Genomic DNA, 19,906 nt, shown 5'->3' with positions numbered 1-19,906 from the left:
TTGTGCCCTTAGAGCGAGTGTTTATTAGGTATGTGCGCGCGCTTCTGCGGCATTTCATGAACGGCTACGCGCAACAGAGATTTTTGTGGAATACTACACTATTATACACTACAGTAGAGTTCTTGGGCTAGTTGGCATTCATGATTGAAACCAAGTTTTTCAGCGCTACGGCACACCTGATGCCATGTTCAACACTATGTTGTGGGAGGTTTGATTTCATACAACGGGGGAGCTGAGGCACGAGAAGCCCCCAGGCCGTTCGCATGGTTGCCACTGCCTGTAAGCCACATGCCCCGAATGCAGTACAAAGCTGTATTTTGTAAATGTCATGCACATGTAATCATGGAAAAGATTGTTGAAGGCATGTTGCTTGCAGACCTAAGCATTGTCAGGCATTGCAGTGTCCTCCAACTGGCAGTTCACTTTCTGTGGTTGCTTCTTGCACATTTTGTATACCTTGTACTTCAATACATTTTTGAAGCAGAAAGCTGCATGCTTAAAAACAGCATTTCCTATAAAAAGGGTAGTGCACTGAAATTATTACACAAAAGTATTTTCCAGAAGCACTACCACTTTCTTTGGAATTACCGTGTAATTGCTTATGCTTGGATATTTTTGTGCAGGTGTGCAAAGGCAGAATGTGGCGGCACTACACTTCCTGGAGTCACGTGGGAGCCGCGACGAAGAGAATGAGCGCCTCCGACCTTGAGTTTTAGGGGAGGCGGCTTGATTTTGAGATTAAGCAGCACGAGGATTTAATGAAGGTGCGCATGTGGGAGAGAGCGGAGCGCCAACAAGAGCGACAAGCTCACCTTGCCTCTCAAGACGACCATGTTCGCCTTATAGAAAAGTTAATAGAAAAACTTGACAAGTAAAGTTTGCCTGTGCTGCAGTTGGCAGCCATATATGAAGTGAACTGGTTGAATTCCACCTTCATTTTTTATGTCTGCACTCGAAAAAAAGCAATAGGGCTCATATAAGATGTGACAAAAGATTAATACATTGCACTGTTATGTACCAAGCAATTACGATTCCAATGCAATTGCAAAACACCAAATAGGTATGACCATCACCTTACATTAACAAACAAGCCTCTCAAAGTGAAACGAAAAAATTCGATAGCCCGACTTTCACTCGATTCATTGGTCATCCAAACTGCACTGTACATACACCATGACAAGGACACAAAGAAGCATGCCAGCTATCTATTCACATTTCCCGTATCTTGCACAGTTAAGTAGGCAGTGCACTCCTTCACTTTATTGCGAGCACCAAACCTGTGCCAACACAGAAGCAGTACCCCAACTGGGTGAACTACATTTTTCATTACCAACATCAAATGACCATCACCTTACATTTACAGGAATAACAAGCCACTCAAAGTGAAACGAAAAGATTTGAGAGCCCGACTGTCACTCGATTCATTGGTCACCCAAATTGCACTGTACACCATGACAAGGACACAAAGAAGCATGCCAGCTATCCACATTTCTCGTATCGTATCGTACAGACAACTTGTTATTTTTCACACATATTCCTTCCTCAAGAAACACTCCGCTAACAGTTCTTGATTGTCATGAAGGAAGCTTGGCGGACGGAGAAATAGATGGATATATGCTCGACTTGCTGCACCGGTGACTGGTTCTCAAAGACGAGGTCTGCGCAAGTATTTTGCGAGGTTGTCACAGCTGTGGGAGCCGTTACGAGCAAGAGGAACAGGATGTTCTCCCGCATAAGTGGTAAGAAATTCCCGCTTGTCTTTATATCGACATTAAAGTCCCCACCCACCCTGCCACCCAATGAAACTGAAATGTGGGCTTCAAAGGAATTAAATTTTGGGGGGGCACAATCTCCTTGCAATGTTTATTATTTCTTTGAAGACAATATAAATATTCTCACTATCCGAGAAGTAACAACGGTCTGTCCTTGCTTCAGGACCATTGCAGCTGTGATTACTGTCCGGAGAACGAAGGCAGAGGACTCGAAGAAGCAGCAGCACTGCCTCTCTCCAAAGGTTGTTGCTTCCCTCATCACATCGCTGCAATCGATATTTTATGTGTACGCTGTGATGCCAAACAGCTTGTGGCATGCCTTATGTCCTGTTGCTTGTATCTCACTGCAACACGCCGTACTAGTGTCAGGCAAGACGCAATTTGCTCAAGATGCCTTATTTATGTGTATACTTGATGTTACACTTTAGTGGCTGGTTGTATGAATTGCAGCGCTACTTTCTATATTGTGTTACTATTTTCATTTCAAAGTTATTGTAGTCTCCAGATAAGACGTACTAACTAGAGTGAAAAAATGTTTTGCAGTTAACCGGTGATAAGGCAAACAGCCCATAGAATGCCTTATGTCTTGTTGCTTGCATCTTGCTTAATGCAGCATTAGTCATGAGCAAAGCATATTTTTCTAATGCTCTCTTTTTGCGTATGCTTGCCATTAGTTTAGTGACTGGTTGTGTTCATTGTTGAGTGTTACTTTGTGTCATATTAATTCCGTTGTATTACTATTTTTGAGAGAATCATGCTATTCTGTATAACAGAACGGCACAGGTTTCATTTCTACTATACTTGCCATTACTGCATATTTTTCATGCTTTTAATGTATGCCTGTAGTGCAGGCAGGGCAATTTAATTTTCTTTTTTTCTTCGGCCACCCACCTACCATTTACCTCAATTAAGTGATGCTGAAAGACATTACTGTATAGTAAAATACCAGCCATGATGGCATTAGCACTGCATATTTTCCAATATTCTTGAATGCTAACTTGCCACTGCTTGTCATTGTTTAAAAGTGGTGAAATATTTTATTCTCTTGAAATGTGGCAGCAGCTCTAATGTTCTGTATCTGCTTTTATGTCAGTCCTTAAAAGATGGTGTGAAAGAAATAAAGTGTGTGAAAATGACAGAATATGGAGCTTCACAGAAAATTTCTGAGTCGCGAAAAAAAGCTGTTAAATGACAGAAAATATGGTAAGAGAAAATGGAAGATCATAGAATTTTCCTGTTAGCAGCAAACTGAAAAACGTAAACACAGAAAGTTTGCAACTAACAGAAAATGTCTGTCAAGATGACAAACAGAAAACCCGCTGAAATGACAGAAAAAGTAAAAACAGAAAACATACGATAACAGAAAATTTCTGTCACCTTAAGGAATACTGAAGCAAAATCTTAAAGTTGAACCAAAAACACTGAAAATAGATTCTCAGAATGTGATTACACCAAAATCTAGTCGTCACTGCGCATATTTTTCAGCGGATGGTTTTAATTTCGATGTTTCATGAGCACGCGCCAAGCCCTCACGACCGGTGCGAGGTGAAGAGCATGACGTCATGGCACCCTCCCGCGGCGACAGATATGGCGGCGCCCTTCGATGCATGAAGCCTCGCTTCGGACTTGTTTCGTCGTTGTTACTGCCTTCTTCAGCGCGTTCAATGGCCATAAATGGGCAATCGGTCTTTCGCTTCGTCTCCTGTCGCCCATAGGAAAACGTACGAGTAATAAATTTGCTTAATTTTTTTTATTTAGAGTGACGATTCTGCCCCCTTTAGGCTAAGAGGGGCATCAGTTTGTTGACAACAATGATTCCCCTCTTAACCACCAGATGGCACCCTGAACATCGTCGGGCTTCTGTTTTAAAAGTGAAAATGTTAGAAATGGCGTAAGGTCCGGAAAAAAAAGCTGCATAGCGGACGTAAGCGTGGATATGGTTATGGTATGTAGACAGCATCGATTAACATCTTGACATATCTGTGTACGCCGTGAGCAGACGACGAGCAGACGACACGGTGGCAATCGTGCATTCTGCAAGAACGGTGGGTGGGAGCGGATGTAATGACGTCTAGTCGCAGCTTCCATAGGCGGGCCGCCAGGTGCAACGATACGGCAATAAATCGTGAAAAAAAACGTGTTATCTGCCTCTTTCACTAAAATGCTTGTCACATTTATCAATTTTAGTCAAGCTCTTGTTTACATGTAAAAGAGCAGCTCCAAAAATTTGGTTTGTATCCCTTTAACAGAAATTCTTTGTTAGTCGAAAACAGAAAAGATCCGCAAAATGACAGGAAAAGTAAAACACCAAGAACTCAGCACAACAAAAAATTTCTGGCTGGCCAGCTGCCAGAAAATTTGTTTTTTTTTTTTCAATATCATTTACAGTGTACGCAGTACACGCCTGCTGTGACCCAAAAAGGCTGTTGTGGTGGGGTCATCATGGTGAGCTCAGTGCAGCATAACTGTGCCCCCAGCTTATACCTGTGCAACGCAACCTCCTCGCAGCGAGTGAACCTGCCGTCTGACCTACACAGGAGTACATGCTCAAGGAAAGGCACTTATGTGGATAACATCAAACACGTGGCTAGCCATGTGCTTCACGTGACAAAGTAAGGCTGTAATGAAAATCCACCAAAAGCTCGATAGCAGTGGCAGCACTAAGAACAAGAGTGGCACCTATGCTACACAATGAATGGGGTATCAAACAGGTGTCATGATTTTCCTATTCAGAGCCATTTAAAACAATGAATGCATTGTATCGTGCTAGCATAGAGACAGCAAAACAAGGATAAATCTGTGAAGAACAGCACTGAATTCAGCAGAACACACTGCTGAGGTGGTGCAAGCCATGGAAGAACTTTGGCCTACCAGTGGTAGGCCACGATTTATATGGTATGTGTTCTGTCATTTGCGTTTTCCATTTCAGGCACGTTGTTCCAAGCAACAATGACGGCTGCGGTCCGACAACCTGAACCAGAAGTTGCCGCCACACCTGCTGCTGTTCAACATGGATCCCATTTCAACATTGACACCTTGCCGGGAGCTTCTGGGCCATGCAGTGCTTTCTATGAAAAATATGTCACACTTTCTGATAGTGCAGTGGCTGCACTTGAGGCAGCTACAAGGGATCACAACAACCACCTGTGGCATATTTCAAGACGGCTGCACATTATCGCATCAAACAAAAAGAATCCCAAAGCGTGAAGGAACCAAGTATAAAACCACTGCCGGCACTCACATCACCTAAGTTTCACGGTAATGCTGCTACACAGCATGGACTGCAGCATGAAAAAGTGGCCCGTCGCCAGTTCGCTCCAGACTACAAGGCATCTTTCAATTCATGGGATACATTTTGAAAAGCGAGCCTAGGTTGTCTGCCACACCACATGGTGTTAGTGACACACACCATGCAATTTTGGAAATCAAATGCCTGTTCTTAGAAGACTGTACACAGTTAATCCGCAGTGGAAAGTATGATCTTAAAAAAATCGGTGACTATATTCTTTGTGAAAATGGACCTAACGATTACTATGCATAGACACAGTCCACTATGCTTTGTGCTGAAAAGATCCTTTGCTTCTTTTGTGTATGGTCTTTAAAATTTGCTGTGCTTGTGAAGGTTCCTTTCAGTGAAGCTTATATCAAAAAGTGATGCAAAGACTTGAGATGTTTTATTTTTCATGCATGCTGCCACAGCTTGAAGAACTGAACAGGAAAGGGAAACGATCTATCGCTCTACAGTCAGCTAACAGAAAAGTGAATTTCACTGCTAAATTTCTTTCCACATTCGAAAGGTTTGCGCTGCTAAGTTATTTAATAGAATGTATTGCAGTCTATGCTTCATGACCTAAAAAGACAGAGTGCAATGCTCAGCTGAGAAGTAACATGAAGAAAGCTTCAGTTCACAGTGCAGGAAAGGAGCAACAGTTCAACTAACTTATGTAGACAGGCATTGGAAGTAGTAAAAGCAATATGACCACCTGGGCGAAGTAGTGACCATTGACCCAAGTCATGAGAAAGAGCTTGCTCAAATAAGAAATTCTTCTCTTTTGATTGATTGAGGCCATTAAGCCTTGGATGGGTGCCATTTCCCTGTTTCTCCCCCTAAAGAACACACACACCAGTGACTATTGTCTTCACTTGTGCCCTCTTCAGAATGCCCTAAAGAACTGTCCCTCTCTGATGTTCATGACTTGCCAGAGAAGGACCTCGAGTTACTTTTTAATGTTGTTGCCTGCAGCAAGTGCATCTGCACTTTCAGAGTGGGTCTTGGAAAGAACCTTGGCAAAACGGGTACACTTCTGTGCAAAATGCTGAAAGCCAACCAGTCTATTAAATGCTTGGAGATAATTACTGAAGATGAAGAAAGGAGATTTAGTCCACAATGTTTTGCACACTGTTGCAGATAACAAGAGCATATTAGAGCTGATAATTTTCATCCACAGCATCGCAGAGTTCGCAACTGCATTAGATCTCTCCTACATTCTGGCTCAGAACAGGTCCGCCGCTATAACTACAAGGGCTGGTAAGTACCAAAACCGTCAATAGATCTTTATTCATAACTTGAGATAAATTTTTTTTTTTTTTTCATAATTCAAACAGCATTTGGAGGCAGTAGCGTCATCCTGCAAGCCCTTGTGGACTGCAAGTACACCTTCAGGTATATCAGGGTTGGATCCCCGGGATGATGTCACGATTCCCATGTCTATTAAAAATCAGCCTTGGCCAAGGATGCTTCCAGTTCCATGTTTGCAGCGTCTACAGCGGTTATCAGTGGCATTGCAGTACCTCCTTTGATACTTTATGATAAGACTTTTGCACTTACATCTAACCTCATAAAGCCTTCTTCCAGCTCAAGCACCACACAGGACCAAAATTTTAACTACCATCTTTCAAAATCTTGATGAATCGTTGAAAATGCTTTTGATAGACTTAGGGCTCGCTTCCATTTTGTATTGAAAAGAATGGAGAGCGATATCAAAAATGTACTGCCTTCAATATGTGCATGCTGTATACTTCACAACATTTGTGAGCACCTCAGGGACTCCGTCTCACAGCAGTGGTTGCTTGAAACAGAGATGTATGAGAGTATTTATAACCAGCCGACATATTCCACAGATGTCCAGATTGGGACTGGAATGCTTTTTCAAGAACTATTTAGTGAAAAATTGCCTCATAAGATCAAGAGGCTTTTCGTGGGCTTTAAAGTGGCACTCCCGGAAAACAGCTCCTTTTCTGACAGCCTCCACATTCTTCTTCAGTAGACCCGACTCAATGAAAAGTTCCCGATTTAATGAAATAAATCACAGCTCCTTCAGACTTGCATAAAAAGGAAACACTTGTTCCGTGTCACCGGCCTCTAGATGGAAACGAGGGTGCTTCCACTAAGCGACCTTGCCTGAGGTTCTAACCACTTATCCAAAGCTACTAACCTCACTATCAGGCACTGATAAAGATCCACTCGCATCCTGTTCTTGTGGAGTGTCTGCACATCCACTGCCATCATGGGATGCAGGTTCACATCCCATTTGCGTTGCTGCATAGTAATCGGCAACATCGAAATCTGTTTCTTCAGTCCCATCACTGTTGCTGCTAGCCAGCCCTGCGGGAATTCCTCCTTGAGTGGAGTCTTCTTCCCTCGGCAAGGGGTCATCTTCAGATGACAAGGATGCGTCTGAAGTTCACTGTGACAATACGGGCATATTCTTAACTCGCGTGTCTATGCTCTGTCCTAAATATTGTCCAAGGACATAGAGAATGAACTTACAGCCTGTTGGTGGCGGGCGCAGGCGGTAAATGGAGAAGTTGAAAATCAGCAGCCAGGCTCAAGCAGGCTTTAGAAGGTCTTAGTTTTCGTGTGTCCGTGTTGCCGCTGAATTTGAAATCAGAGATGCATTCTTTGCGAAAACAAACACTTTATCTACTACAGTCCAAACCGCCTTCGACAGCAGCACGCAGAAGTACTATAGAGGTACACAGCTGGTAGCCACCATCTAGAAAATAATTATCTAGCAAATCCAGTCAATGTTACTGCTCCGCCTCGTATTCCATGTACAAGTGTTTGTATCTTAGAGATCTGTTTCTTTCTCAAGTGAAAATGTATGAATAAAATATTTTTTTACGAAATAAACAAACTTTTGCTGTGTTAAAGTTTGTTGCATTATAACTTGTAAAGTGGGAACTGACTGCCGAATCCTGCATGCTGATGCAGTGTAAACAAAAGCTCTGCAGGCCACGTTGTGTTGTCGTGTGGTTCTGGGTCTCATGGTGGTGGTGTAAACTTATATATGGTAGAACAGAGTGGCCCTGCTACATGGTTGGCGTCCTTGGTTCGGGACACCGCATGACGAGGCCCCGTCTCGTGCCCGCTTCACCAGAGCCCTTTGGAACTCAAGCGAGGAGCAGGTGAGGAGGGCATTCTCCCATGCCTCACGGGAAGGGGTAGGGGAAGGTGGGCATTCTGACCCCACATCATGTGGAAGATACCACAGATCTCCCCACAGTGCTGGCATCACCCATCCATGTTAGGATTGTAATATTTGATGATTGCAGGTCAGAGTAGAGTACCTGTCTGCAGGCGCCTTAAAGTTCGCTCCCCAGTCTTACTCAGCCCCTTTGCAGGAGCCGGGAAAGGCGGTGGTTGTCGTTACAATGTGTTAGGGGGAGCTAGCGTCAGTGACGGGAGCTGACAGCGAATGTGCCTCGGCCTCCGCGAAACGCATTGGCGTATTCAACCGCAAACCTAGTAAAAGGTTTCGCATAGATGAGGATCTATGCCTTTTGCGCGAGGTAGCCGCAGCAAATGCTTTCAGCAACCCCCGCGTTTGGGACGAAGTGCGCCGAAACGTAGCAGATGCAGCGGGGCGCGATCTCACTCTGCGCAGTGCGTGACAGGCTGGACCTGTTGCTTGGGTATTTTCACCAGCAGGACAAAGCGAACCTACGAAAGTAAGTGGTTATGTACCTATCTTGTTTTGCGCTGTGCCTGTGACATATACGTTGCATGCCTTATCACACAATCGAACCTGCACTCTCCTCAGATCCGGGGCAGAGCAGCAATACAGCGAGCTGTATCAGCTTCTTCAAGAAGTATCCGATATGGCCCAGGAATTCGGGTATACGCCCAGGACAGTGCCGAGGAAAGGAAACACGATGGCACCGTGCAAAAGGACGCTGGCGGCGCCGTTTTCGGCTGCTGCCGATATGCGTGCCGCACAGAACTTGAGGGACGCTGCGGTGCTGCCGATGGAGAGATGAGCGTTAAGTTTTCTAATCATGCTTTCTAATAATCTAGTACAGGTCCCTTCAAGTCACGAAGGCAGAGTGTATATTGAACTCAGCAATTGCCCTGTGTCGAATAGCACGGGGTTGACGTTTCTAAAACTCAAGTCAGCTCAAGTCAGGAATATTTGTCATTCATTTAAGGATGTCAGACTGAATTCTGGTCATGACCAAGTACATTTTGGAGGCAAAAATAAAAAAATGCTCACGTGCTGTGTGGCGGTGGATGTTAAAGTACCCTGATTGGCCTAAATAACCTAGAGCCCTCCACTAGAGTCTCTAATAGCATGTATGCAGCTTCTTGTCCAGCACCGAATACAACGTCCACTTGTACTGATGAGGGTTGACATTCAAAAGGGCTCACTCTCTCATGTTCCTCACATGTGCAAGTAAAGTGGTATGCGTGCACTCATGAGAGAGCTGCCCACCTGTTAACATGGTACCGCTCCCTGCTGAAATGTTGTGAAGTATACAAACACAATAAAACAAAGAGAAAAATTATGACAACGGCAAAGCAACATGAACTTGTATGTAGTTACTGAATGCGTAGGTATTTTGAGGTGTAGATAAGAGCATCCAGTAAGTAAAGGTAGATAAATTGGTCACTGATTTGTTTATCACACCTTTTCTCTGGTTGGTACATTTTTAACTGCGCATCCATAATTTACTGATGCTTCTGTAAAATCCACTTTGAAGCACTGCAGTGTTTGCACTACCGTTTAGTGGAGTGCTCGAGTCTCTATGCTGCCACAACGGGGTGGCTTATTGTGTATTTTGAGAGTGGCAAGTGCACTCTTATGAGGAATTGTAACTTCGGACTCTAGGGCAATTTCTAAAGGTATATTCAAGTGAGGGAGAAAGAGTTGATGGATCATGTGTGCACCAATTTTCTTTTTAAATTGGAAGCTTTTGCAGGAAGTGCTCAGCTGACATCATAGCAGTGTTATCCATTATGTAAAACTCTCTACAACTTTTACGTGACCAGCAGGTTTGTCATTGGAATACAAAGTCTTTTCGCAGGTACGACATCAACACCTTGACAGGCGAATGCCAAACTTGAAATTGGTTTATTTTTATCTCACAGCATGCACTGCACAAGAGATGAAAAAAAAGCTATCATTTGCAGCTTGGACCCTTTGTACCTACTGGGCACATGGCATACACAAGGTTACAATAACATGAAACAAGTTCTGTACACTGTTGAACATGTAATGGTACACAGTTGCACTCAAGTTAACAGCACCAACTTCACAATACAAATACAGCTTCACAACTTGCAACATGAAGCTTAGTATCTCTGACCTTACTCTAGCAAACAATTTCACACAACTGGACCTGACAAACTGGTCCACAAGCCATTTGCACAACATTGCAATAGTTATCGCATGACATCACTCAGCTCTACATATATTTTCACTTTGTTTCATGTGTGCTTACTTCCAAACGGGAATAAAAACCTTTGGAAATGCAGGGTAAAGCCTTTGTCAGCTGTGTCCAGTAGCTTATGAGCTGAGCAAGGCTCCTGCTATTCCCAGGCAGGGTTAGCCCGCTTCTCGCCCATGCTCCTAAAGCTCTAGATCTCCTGGAATGTTGCTTCACTGCTCAAAAGGCACCACTGAGAATGTGTACTGCTCTAGAGTGAACCCTGTCAGCCGGATTGACAAACGCCGCATGTTGAGTTCTGTACACAGAAGCAAGCCGTTTTTACCCTGTTCGTGTGCAGCAGTTTGAAGCGTAACAAATGTAGTGTGCTCTTAACGTAACGTCTGCTCCATGAGTATATTCAAAACATGACTGACTGGCGCAATAGTTTAGTACCATTTAAACTCTAAGGGACACTAAAAATGTTTCTTTGTTTTCATGATAGGGATACAAGAACTCCAATGCATGGGCCTAGAGCTCCTGGCCCAAAGGGAAGAATATGAATTTCTTCTGAAGGAAAACCTTGCCCTAACAAATCGCCAGCTGCGACTAGTCGAAAAAAAGCTAGCAGTGGAAGAGAGAAAAGTGCGCATCAAGTGCGCATCAAATTAATTCCTGGAAAGATCAACATGATCAGCTGTTGGAGCAGATGCAGCGCATTGGGGATTTATTGCAAGAGCGGAGAAGAACAGGCAGGGACAACGAAAAATAAAATATTGCAGTTGGTGCATAACGTATTGTGCTGCCAGAAATAATCGCTGTGCTGTCATGCGCAACATTGGCCCTGCCTACATGGTGGCAGCGGTGCCCAGTTGAGATGTCGACGACACCGCCTCCGCCAACGGCGTCGCCGGTACCATCTACTTTATTGCCGGCACTGAGGCCCCTGGATACGTCAGACAACGCCTGGCTTGCCTGGAAAATGTGGAAGAGTGAGTTTGAACTACTTGCCACTGCTACTCAGTTGACTAAACAGCCGAGCGATGTGCAGGCAGCACCGTTTCTGGCGAGCATAGGCGAAGAAGGCAGAAAAGCATACAGCACTTTCAAGTTTGAGGCACAAGAGGACAAAAATGATGTCGAAGTGTTGAAAAAAAAGTTTGAGGACTACTATAGCCCCCGATTATAGGAATTAAGCAGGGAACACATGTGCGACAACTTCGCCGACGCGCCGCACCGATCGTCGCGTGCGATCTGCCATCCCACTGCAAGCAGGGACACACGGAGCGGTGAGCATCGCTGCGCCGCTCTACCCAAGCTCCGCCCACAACCGCTGTCACACTTCGCCGCCGTGCAGCGGTGCCTCAGCGCTGCTTGTGATCGTGTACAAATATCCCAAGAAAAGACAAGATTGCCTTGTTATCAGAAAGTCTGCTCGAGCAGCGACAAAGCATGCCTGCTTATGTTGCGAGCTTTCGGCAACGGCACCGCTCGCGGGCGCTCCGGGCGACGAGCTCTGCTACTGCCTGGCTGCCGTGGTCGTCGCTAGGCCTATAGCCTCTTTCGGATCGAAACCGCAGCGGCCGGCGCTTCGGAAGTCGCCTGAGCTATAATAAAAGGCCTACTCCACACATCGCTCTACTGTCAACGGCATCATCTCACAATAAAGTAATAATATGGTCAATTTCCGCGACGCCTTCGGCAGCGAAGCGAGCGAGCGCCAGGCGAGCCGGACCTCAACGTCATGCCAGCGGCAGCTGCGGGGTGGTTGTGGAAAGAAGTTTGCTTGTATCGCAGTCGTTACCTGCAGCAGCTCAGTATTGGTCAGCGATCCTCAAAAATGACATATTTTTCACATTTCTCATCCCAGGGTTTATTATTTAAGTCAAGAACACACTTTAGCTCGTTTTTATGACGCCGCCAGACGGGATCCAGGCTGGCCGGCCGGCCGGCATGCTCGGAGTACTTCACGTTCGCACAAGAAAGTACAAAACAGCCATGTACCAGAGAGGATGCTTCCTAGATTCGAGCAACGACAATATACCTGTGCAAAAGAGGATCTTTCGGCAACGACACCGGCTGCGGCAACGCCGGGCGACGAACTGCGCTCTGGTCCCGGCTGCCCTAGTCGTCGCTAGGCCTACTTAGTTTCGCGTTGGAACCGCAGCTGACGGCGCTTCGGAAGTCGCCTGTGCTATAATAAAAGGCCTACTATTCACATCGTTTTACTCCGAACTCGTCCCATAATAAAAGATATGTTCGATTTCCACGACGCCTTCAGAAACGGAGCTAGCAGACGGCAGACGAACCACACCAAGTAGCAGCAGCACCGAAGCGGCTGTGGGATGAAATTTGCTTGTATCGCCTTTTACGAGCAACTCGGTATTGACCAACGATCGTCAGAAATGATGTAATTTCGACATGCATCTATCCCTGGGCTTGCTAGAACGTGAACAAGCAATACCAGTGCGTTTTTCAGTCGCCGGTGGCCGGCATCAAAGCTGGCAGACCGTCCCGGCGGCATGGCTCGGCCCCGAGCGCCCTGAGCCTCTACGTCATCATGACGCTGCCGCTCTCCGCGCTTGCATTGGCTCCCGCATCCCGTCGTTGCGTTTGCCGCATGCGGCTCGTCGTTGGCATCCAGCAGGTTGGACGCATGCGACGAGCTGCGTTCGGTCGTTGCGACGACGGTCGCAACGACGCGCCGCAGCGAATCGCACGCACTTTTCGCACATGTGTCCCCGCCTTTAGGCTCCGCACAGTAGCGTGAGGTTACTGCGATAGACAACTCGCCACCATCGAAGCGCAGAGCAGTCATTCATGACAACCAAATGTAATCATGTCCGCATCCGCTCGACGAATTGCCGGCTGTCAACGTTTGCCTTTGAAGATTTGTCACCTGTGGACTACACTGCTACCGAACCTCAGCGAGCCCTGCATCACCACGACTATGCGGATGGACAGAGCAGTGCAGGTGTCCTCCTCACAACTCTCGGTTTCGACTGTGGACAAACAAAAGTAGAGATGCAAAGAACGAGACTTCAACGCGCATAGTGAGTGGCTCAAGAATACTGTCAACAATTGCAAACAGGAAATACAAAAGCTCAAGAAAGAGTGCTTTGTTCATGAATTCCTCCAAGTTGTCGAGAAATCGAAGGAGAAAGACTTGGCTGCGTCAGTATTAGCAGAACAAGTTAAGAATTTCAGGAAAACGGATGCAGCGCAACGAAACCAACATGGTCTGATCTGACAGTGAGTCATGCTGTGGTTTTACGTAACCTCTCGACTCGCGCATACGAGCATATAAGGACTGCAGGCTTTCTACAGTTGCCCAGTCAAAGCACTCTGGAGCATTTTATGGGCTTATCATGTGGAGAAGTCGGCGTGTCGGAACTCGTGAAGCAAAGGCTGTCAACAGAGCTCGCTTCTGATCCCTCATCGCAAGCCATAGCGTGCTTGTTAATTGTAGACGAAATGCGCGTGAAACAGAGGCTAGGTAGTACGAACACCACACAGTATGTTTTTATTTTCATTATTCCTGCAGGTCGTCCTCTGCCGGTTCTTGGGGCTGTGTGCCCAATTAGCGTGCTCGCGAACTTTCCTCAGGTGAACTGCCCTCTTGTGCCTACCTGGAGGAAAGAAAGGCACGCTCAAAAGAAGTGCACTGTTGCGCTCACTTTGGAAAGCACAGCTGTTGAAACTGAGTGCATTAGAGAATGCTTGGGCAGTAAAAGGAAGCTTTTTACTGCGATGGAAGTCATTGATTTAGCCTGCTTTAGGCTATATATTTTCTTTTTTTTTACAGGTCAGGCTTATAATACATCCGGAGCAACCATAGCTATGTTGCAGTCCAGGTGGAATCCATATAGCCAGTGAAAACAAATGCCTTGTTGAAATCAAGTGCCCTTTCTCGCTGAAAGAAAACCATAGTTCGACTACGAGCATGAGCTCAGCTTTGTCCCATATAATGAGTACAACAATGGGTATTTGATGCTTGAAAAAGGACATGCCTACTACACGCAAGCGATGGTGATGCTGTACATTTTAAATCTAGAGCACACCTTTTTTTTTCTTTAGTCACCACAGCACAGCATAACAGTCACTGTGAAGAGAGATGATGGCTTCCAAGCAGAGTACATACCGAAGCTAGAAGACTTATTTCAAGCACCTTTTGACGGTCTTCATGCATTGAATGAAAGACCTTCTGACACTGAAAAATAACTGTGCTGGTTAATCTAGCCATCTTACAGCCTCATATATCAGGCTACAGATTGTCGAAATAAAGGGCTGCAAGTGGAATGAGTGATGTGTGAGTAACACTAAGTCTCCCCATGTGCAACTGGAAAATATGACAGTATGCTTTGCAATATGTCTGTACTAATACCCACAGTGGAGTCCCATAGTATGGCTGCAGTTTTTTGGGGGGAAAAACCCCAGGTGGAGTCAAGCTTGCAGCCTTCACTCAAGGTATTATTCCCTTTTGCATGTTTACAGGTGCAGGTTACTATTAGGTGAGTAAACCTTCATATTTCAGTAAAACGTGACCAAGAACCCTGGCACTCTGCACACTATCATTTTAACGCAGAAACATGCTTGAGTCATTTGTTTCTTAAAACTCCATATTTTTATTCACGTCTTGTAAAAAAAACACTTCATAAACATCATGCGATTATGTTCAAACTCTTCTGGCAGCACTAACAGCAGGCATAACTTGTATTTGCAGGAAGAAAAGTGAACACAAGAAGGAGTGGTTACTGATGGTGGCAGATTCATCACTTGAAAATATGACTGAAGTTTACTTTAAAAAAAATTCAGTAACGTATCAGTATTGCTTTTTGGGTTCTGCTTGTGACCTTCCTGAAACAGCCATGAACTCCCTGAATTTTAAGCTACCAGAAATACCACTATAGGATGATATGTGCATCAATTTGTTTCAATGTAAGCTGAACACATTCAAGCATACAAGTTCAGGAGGAAAACGGCGTTTTCCTCCTGAATCATGAACCAACTAGCCCAAACTAGAGTTCTTCTTGAGCATATTTCTGCTACAATGGGCCCTTTACTGTCTCGAAGCTCTCACACCAAACCATTGTGTGTGTCAACCTCATCGTCGTGTCTACATGCCAGTCCCGAGTTGGCGCTGGTCCTGTTGTGTTTGTCTCTTTTGTCCACGTTTTTTGCGCCGTTTTCCTCCTGAATCACGAACCTACTAGCTCAAACTAGAGTTCTTTTTGAACTGACCAAATGTTTTAAGGGAATCCCCCAATGTGGAGTAGATTTGTAATAAGGGAGTAATTACTCATTGACATCCACCCGAGCGCAGCCATACGGCTACGAAGGAAAGCTATACAGCTTTCTCAGAAACTTCGTAGTTAAAGAAAAATTCGTCCTGGTCCGCGGTTCGAACCCGGGACCACCGCTTCACCGGAGCAGTCGCTCTACCAATTGAGCTAACCGGGACGGCAAGCTTATGGTAGGGCGATAGCGAATTGATCAATGAGTAATTACTCCCTTATTACAAACCTACTCCACCTTGGGGGATTCCCCTAAAACATTTGGTCAACACTTTTCCCACTTCGAGTTATTGATCAATTCGCTCTCGCCCTACCATTGCAGAATTGTCAGAAATTGTCAGCATTCTTTCACTATTAGTAAGTATGAGGACCTGTGCTCACGTAACTGTGCAACAAACTTTGTGCTGGTTTGATCACATTTCCACTACGGCTGCTGGGGCTTTGATCTTGAGCTCTGACAGCTGATGTGGTTCTGGCATTACTTGGAGGGTATGCTATAGCTACGATTCGGGCTTTCTGGCATATATATACAGGCGTGTACAGTAATCGAGGTCCCATGACCATTTTTTGTTCTAAATTGAATTTTTACAATACAAAATTTGTCCAGTTGGTCACCAGAGGAGGCCAGTCACCCACTCCTTTTACTGCGACACCTATTTGGACTAACTAAAGCAGGAAAAGGAGAGAATCCTGCAAAGACTGACATAAAATTAACCTTGCAAGAGCTTTTAATGCTAATCAGTCATTAAAAGATTTCCAACAGGAAAATCATCACATTTCAGTTCTTCAAGAACCCTATCACCTAAACAACGAAATAATTCCCTTTCCAATCAAAACAAAATCACAGCTGGGAAGAATAATCCAAAGTGTGCAATAGTAGTGCACAATGAGCAAGACCAGACCACAGACCACAGGACCACAGGACACGATGCACTGGCGACAGCGACATTAATGACTCGACCGGCCCAAGACCGACCCAAAACCCACACGTGAAGACACCAAAGGCCCTCGGCCGTCAGATCCTGGCACCCTCCGGCCTGGATGCTTCATGGACCGGGACTCATCCTTCGATCATCTCATCCACTGTGGCGGCCAGCACTTCATCACCTTGCCACTTCTTTTCTGCCCTGGAAACCATCGCTGAATCACGCATCCCTTCGTCCACGTCTTCCTCAGCTTACGATCGGGACGATCGCTCGGTGGCCCAGGGTAATGTTACGAAGACAACGCTGGCAGTGGCGCGGGACGGAGCGCTCGCGCTAGACCAGCGGCCATTAAATCATCTCTTGTTCATGGTTCATCACACCTCATTCTTCGTCTGGCCGCCACGTTACAATATAAAATAGCCAGAAAACAACTAAAAGTACCCGTAGTACTAGAAAGTATAGCAAAAGAGAACGGAGAAAAATGGCATCAGTTGAAGAAACAATTGAGTACATTCTTGACGTGTTGTACCCTAAGAGCCAGAGTGTTCAGAAAGTGAAAACACAAGCGAACTGGGGACAAGGTACAAATCATGATCTATCTTTTACTGATCAAGAGGTTACAAGCATCATCAAAACATTAAGAATTAATGAAACACCAGGTCCTGACAAGCTCATTAAAGTTTTCATTGAGACCTTGTACCAACATAGAAATTTTTTCAACAAACTATTCAACGCCTGCCTCAAAGTTGAATATTTCCCCAAGAAATGGAAAGAGTCAAGAATTATCCTTATTGCAAAACAAAAGGCAAGAGAAAAGGAGGGAGTAGTTAAGTAGTTAGTAGGAGGAGTAGTAGGAGTAGTTAGTTAAGAACAGGATATATCTTTACAAAAACAAGCTACTTTCAAGAAATCAGTGGATTCCAACACAATACGTCTACTACAGAGCAGCTAAATGTAGCAAAGAAAAAGATTATTCAAGCTAAACTAGGTAATCTTAAAGCACCAGTAATATCTCTCGACATTAAAAATGCCTTCAATTCAATTAAACCCGTTTAGTAGTAAATAAACTGAGACAGTACAAGTGCCCAAGAAACCTTATCAAAATAGTAGATTCTGTCCTTAAGAATAGGCGAATAATTTACGATTACTCACACATCCAGGTAACAAAAGATATTAAGAGCGGTTCACCCTTAAGCCCTCTCTTCTGGAATATACTAGTCTCAGATATCTGCAACATAACTTTCACGCAGAACCCATTTGCAAGCTTTTGCAGATGACATAATCGCATACTCTTACCCATACGTTGAGGTTTAAGTGACAACTAGCCCATTTTGCTGAGATAATTCAGCGATTTTCGAGACGTTAAGCCTAGCTATCCGCGTGCGTAGCCAAAGTCGCCAAAGTAGCAACAACAGTAGTTTTTGTGCCAGCTACGAGGCGGGCTGCGAGACGGCCGTAGACGAGCCAAGCCAAGACAGCTAGCTCGGAGAAAGGAAGCATGGAGGCGCACGCAGCGTGTTCAAACGAGCAGGGTGCTTATATCCAACCAAGCATGGAAGACACGGACCATGCCAGCACAAGAAACAACGTGATGCAGTGCAGGGTGCGCTACCATATCAGTGACGATCTTGCTCTTCTTCGCGAGGTCGTCAATTTGAATCCTTTTGCGGACCCGTCGCAATGGGGGGCTATCGCAGTGAATGTGTCCCTTGTTACTGGCCGAGATTTCTCGGCAAGAAGTGCGAAGGAGTGGCTGCTGCTCATGGTGAGAAGATTCCTCCACAACGAACGGCAGGTGCGGAAGTGTTTACAAATTCATGACTGACTTTTTTTCGTTTTCATTGTCTCAAGCTGCGCAAAAAACTGACTGTTCGTTTCAAACGAGGTCCGGCACCGAAGAACAGTATACGGAGCGGGACCAGCTGCTTCAGCAAGTTGCTGACCTCTGTAAAAAGTTTGGCTGCACTCTGCGGCCTGCAACGAAAAGGGTCCACGTGCAGGGCTCCGGCACGATCCGCAGCCCGCGCCTCGTTGCAAGACGGCAGAGTGAGTGCTGCCATGCGCTTTTATGAGCAGGCTGCAGACCCGGCAGCAGAGGAAAACGAGGGTATTCCCTGTTATCGTAAGTGAGCTATAGAGCCTTGTGTTGTGTCCTTAGAGCGAGTGTTTATTAAGTATGTGCGAGCGCTTCTGCGGCATTTCATGAACGGCTACATGCAAGAGAGATTTTTGTGGAATACTACACTATTATACACTAAGTAGAGTTCTTGGGCTAGTTGGCATTCATGATTGAAACCAAGTTTTTCAGCGCTACGGCACACCTGATGCCATGTTCAACACTATGTTGTGGGAGGTTTGATTTCATACAACGAGGGAGCAGAGGCACGAGAAGCCCCCAGGCCGTTCGCATGGTTGCCACTGCCTGTAAGCCACATGCCCCGAATGCAGTACAAAGCTGTATTTTGTAAATGTCATGCACATGTAATCACGGAAAAGATTGTTGGAGGCATGTTGCTTGCAGACCTAAGCATTGTCAGGCATTGTGGTGTCCTCCAACTGGCACTTCAGTTTCTGTGGTTGCTTCTTGCACATTTTGTATACCTTGTACTTCAATACATTTTTGAAGCAGAAAGCTGCATGCTTAAACAGCATTTCCTATAAAAAGGGTAGTGCGCTGAAATTATTGCACAAAAGTATTTTCCAGAAGCACTACCACTTTCTTTGGAATTACCGTGTAATTGCTTATGCTTGGATATTTTTGTGCAGGTGTGCAAAGGCAGAATGTGGCGGCACTACACTTCCTGGAGTCACGTGGGAGCCGCGACGAAGAGAATGAGCGCCTCCGCCTTAAGCTTGAAGGGAGGCGGCTTGATTTTGAGATTAAGCAGCACGACGACTTAATGAAGGTGTGCATGTGGCAGAGAGAGGAGTGCCAAGCTCACCTTGCCTCTCAAGATGCCCATGTTCGCCTTATAGAAAAACTAATAGAAAAACTGGACAAATAAAGTTTGCCTGTGCTGCAGTTGGCAGCCACATATGAATTGAACTGGTTGCATTCCACCTTCATTTTTTATGTCTGTATTCGAAAAAAAGCAATAGGGCTCATATAAGATGTGACAAAAGATTAATACATTGCACTGTTATGTACCAAGCAATCACGATTCCAATGCAATTGCAAAACACACGAATAGGTATGACCATCACCTTACATTAACAGGAAAAACAGGCCTCTCAAAGTGAAACGAAAAAATTCGAGAGCCCGACTGTC

The 19,906-nt window shown here is 45.2% G+C and overlaps 1 long non-coding RNA gene and 1 pseudogene across 2 annotated transcripts in view; one reads left to right on the top strand and one right to left on the bottom strand.

The window, feature by feature from the left end:
* Positions 1 to 19,906, bottom strand: part of LOC149366549 (uncharacterized) — an 83,910-nt gene that overhangs the window by 16,219 nt on the left and 47,785 nt on the right. The gene's annotated exons all lie outside the window — the stretch shown is intronic.
* LOC149366552 (uncharacterized) lies at positions 11,296 to 19,474 on the top strand (annotated as a pseudogene).

The sequence above is a fragment of the Amblyomma mixtum genome, chromosome 1 (genome assembly GCF_055824585.1).
Source record: "Amblyomma mixtum isolate Tamu chromosome 1, ASM5582458v1, whole genome shotgun sequence".
Lineage (NCBI taxonomy): Eukaryota > Metazoa > Arthropoda > Arachnida > Ixodida > Ixodidae > Amblyomma > Amblyomma mixtum.
The sequence above is the reverse complement of the archived record's forward strand: the minus strand, read 5'-3'. Positions and strand labels throughout refer to the sequence as shown.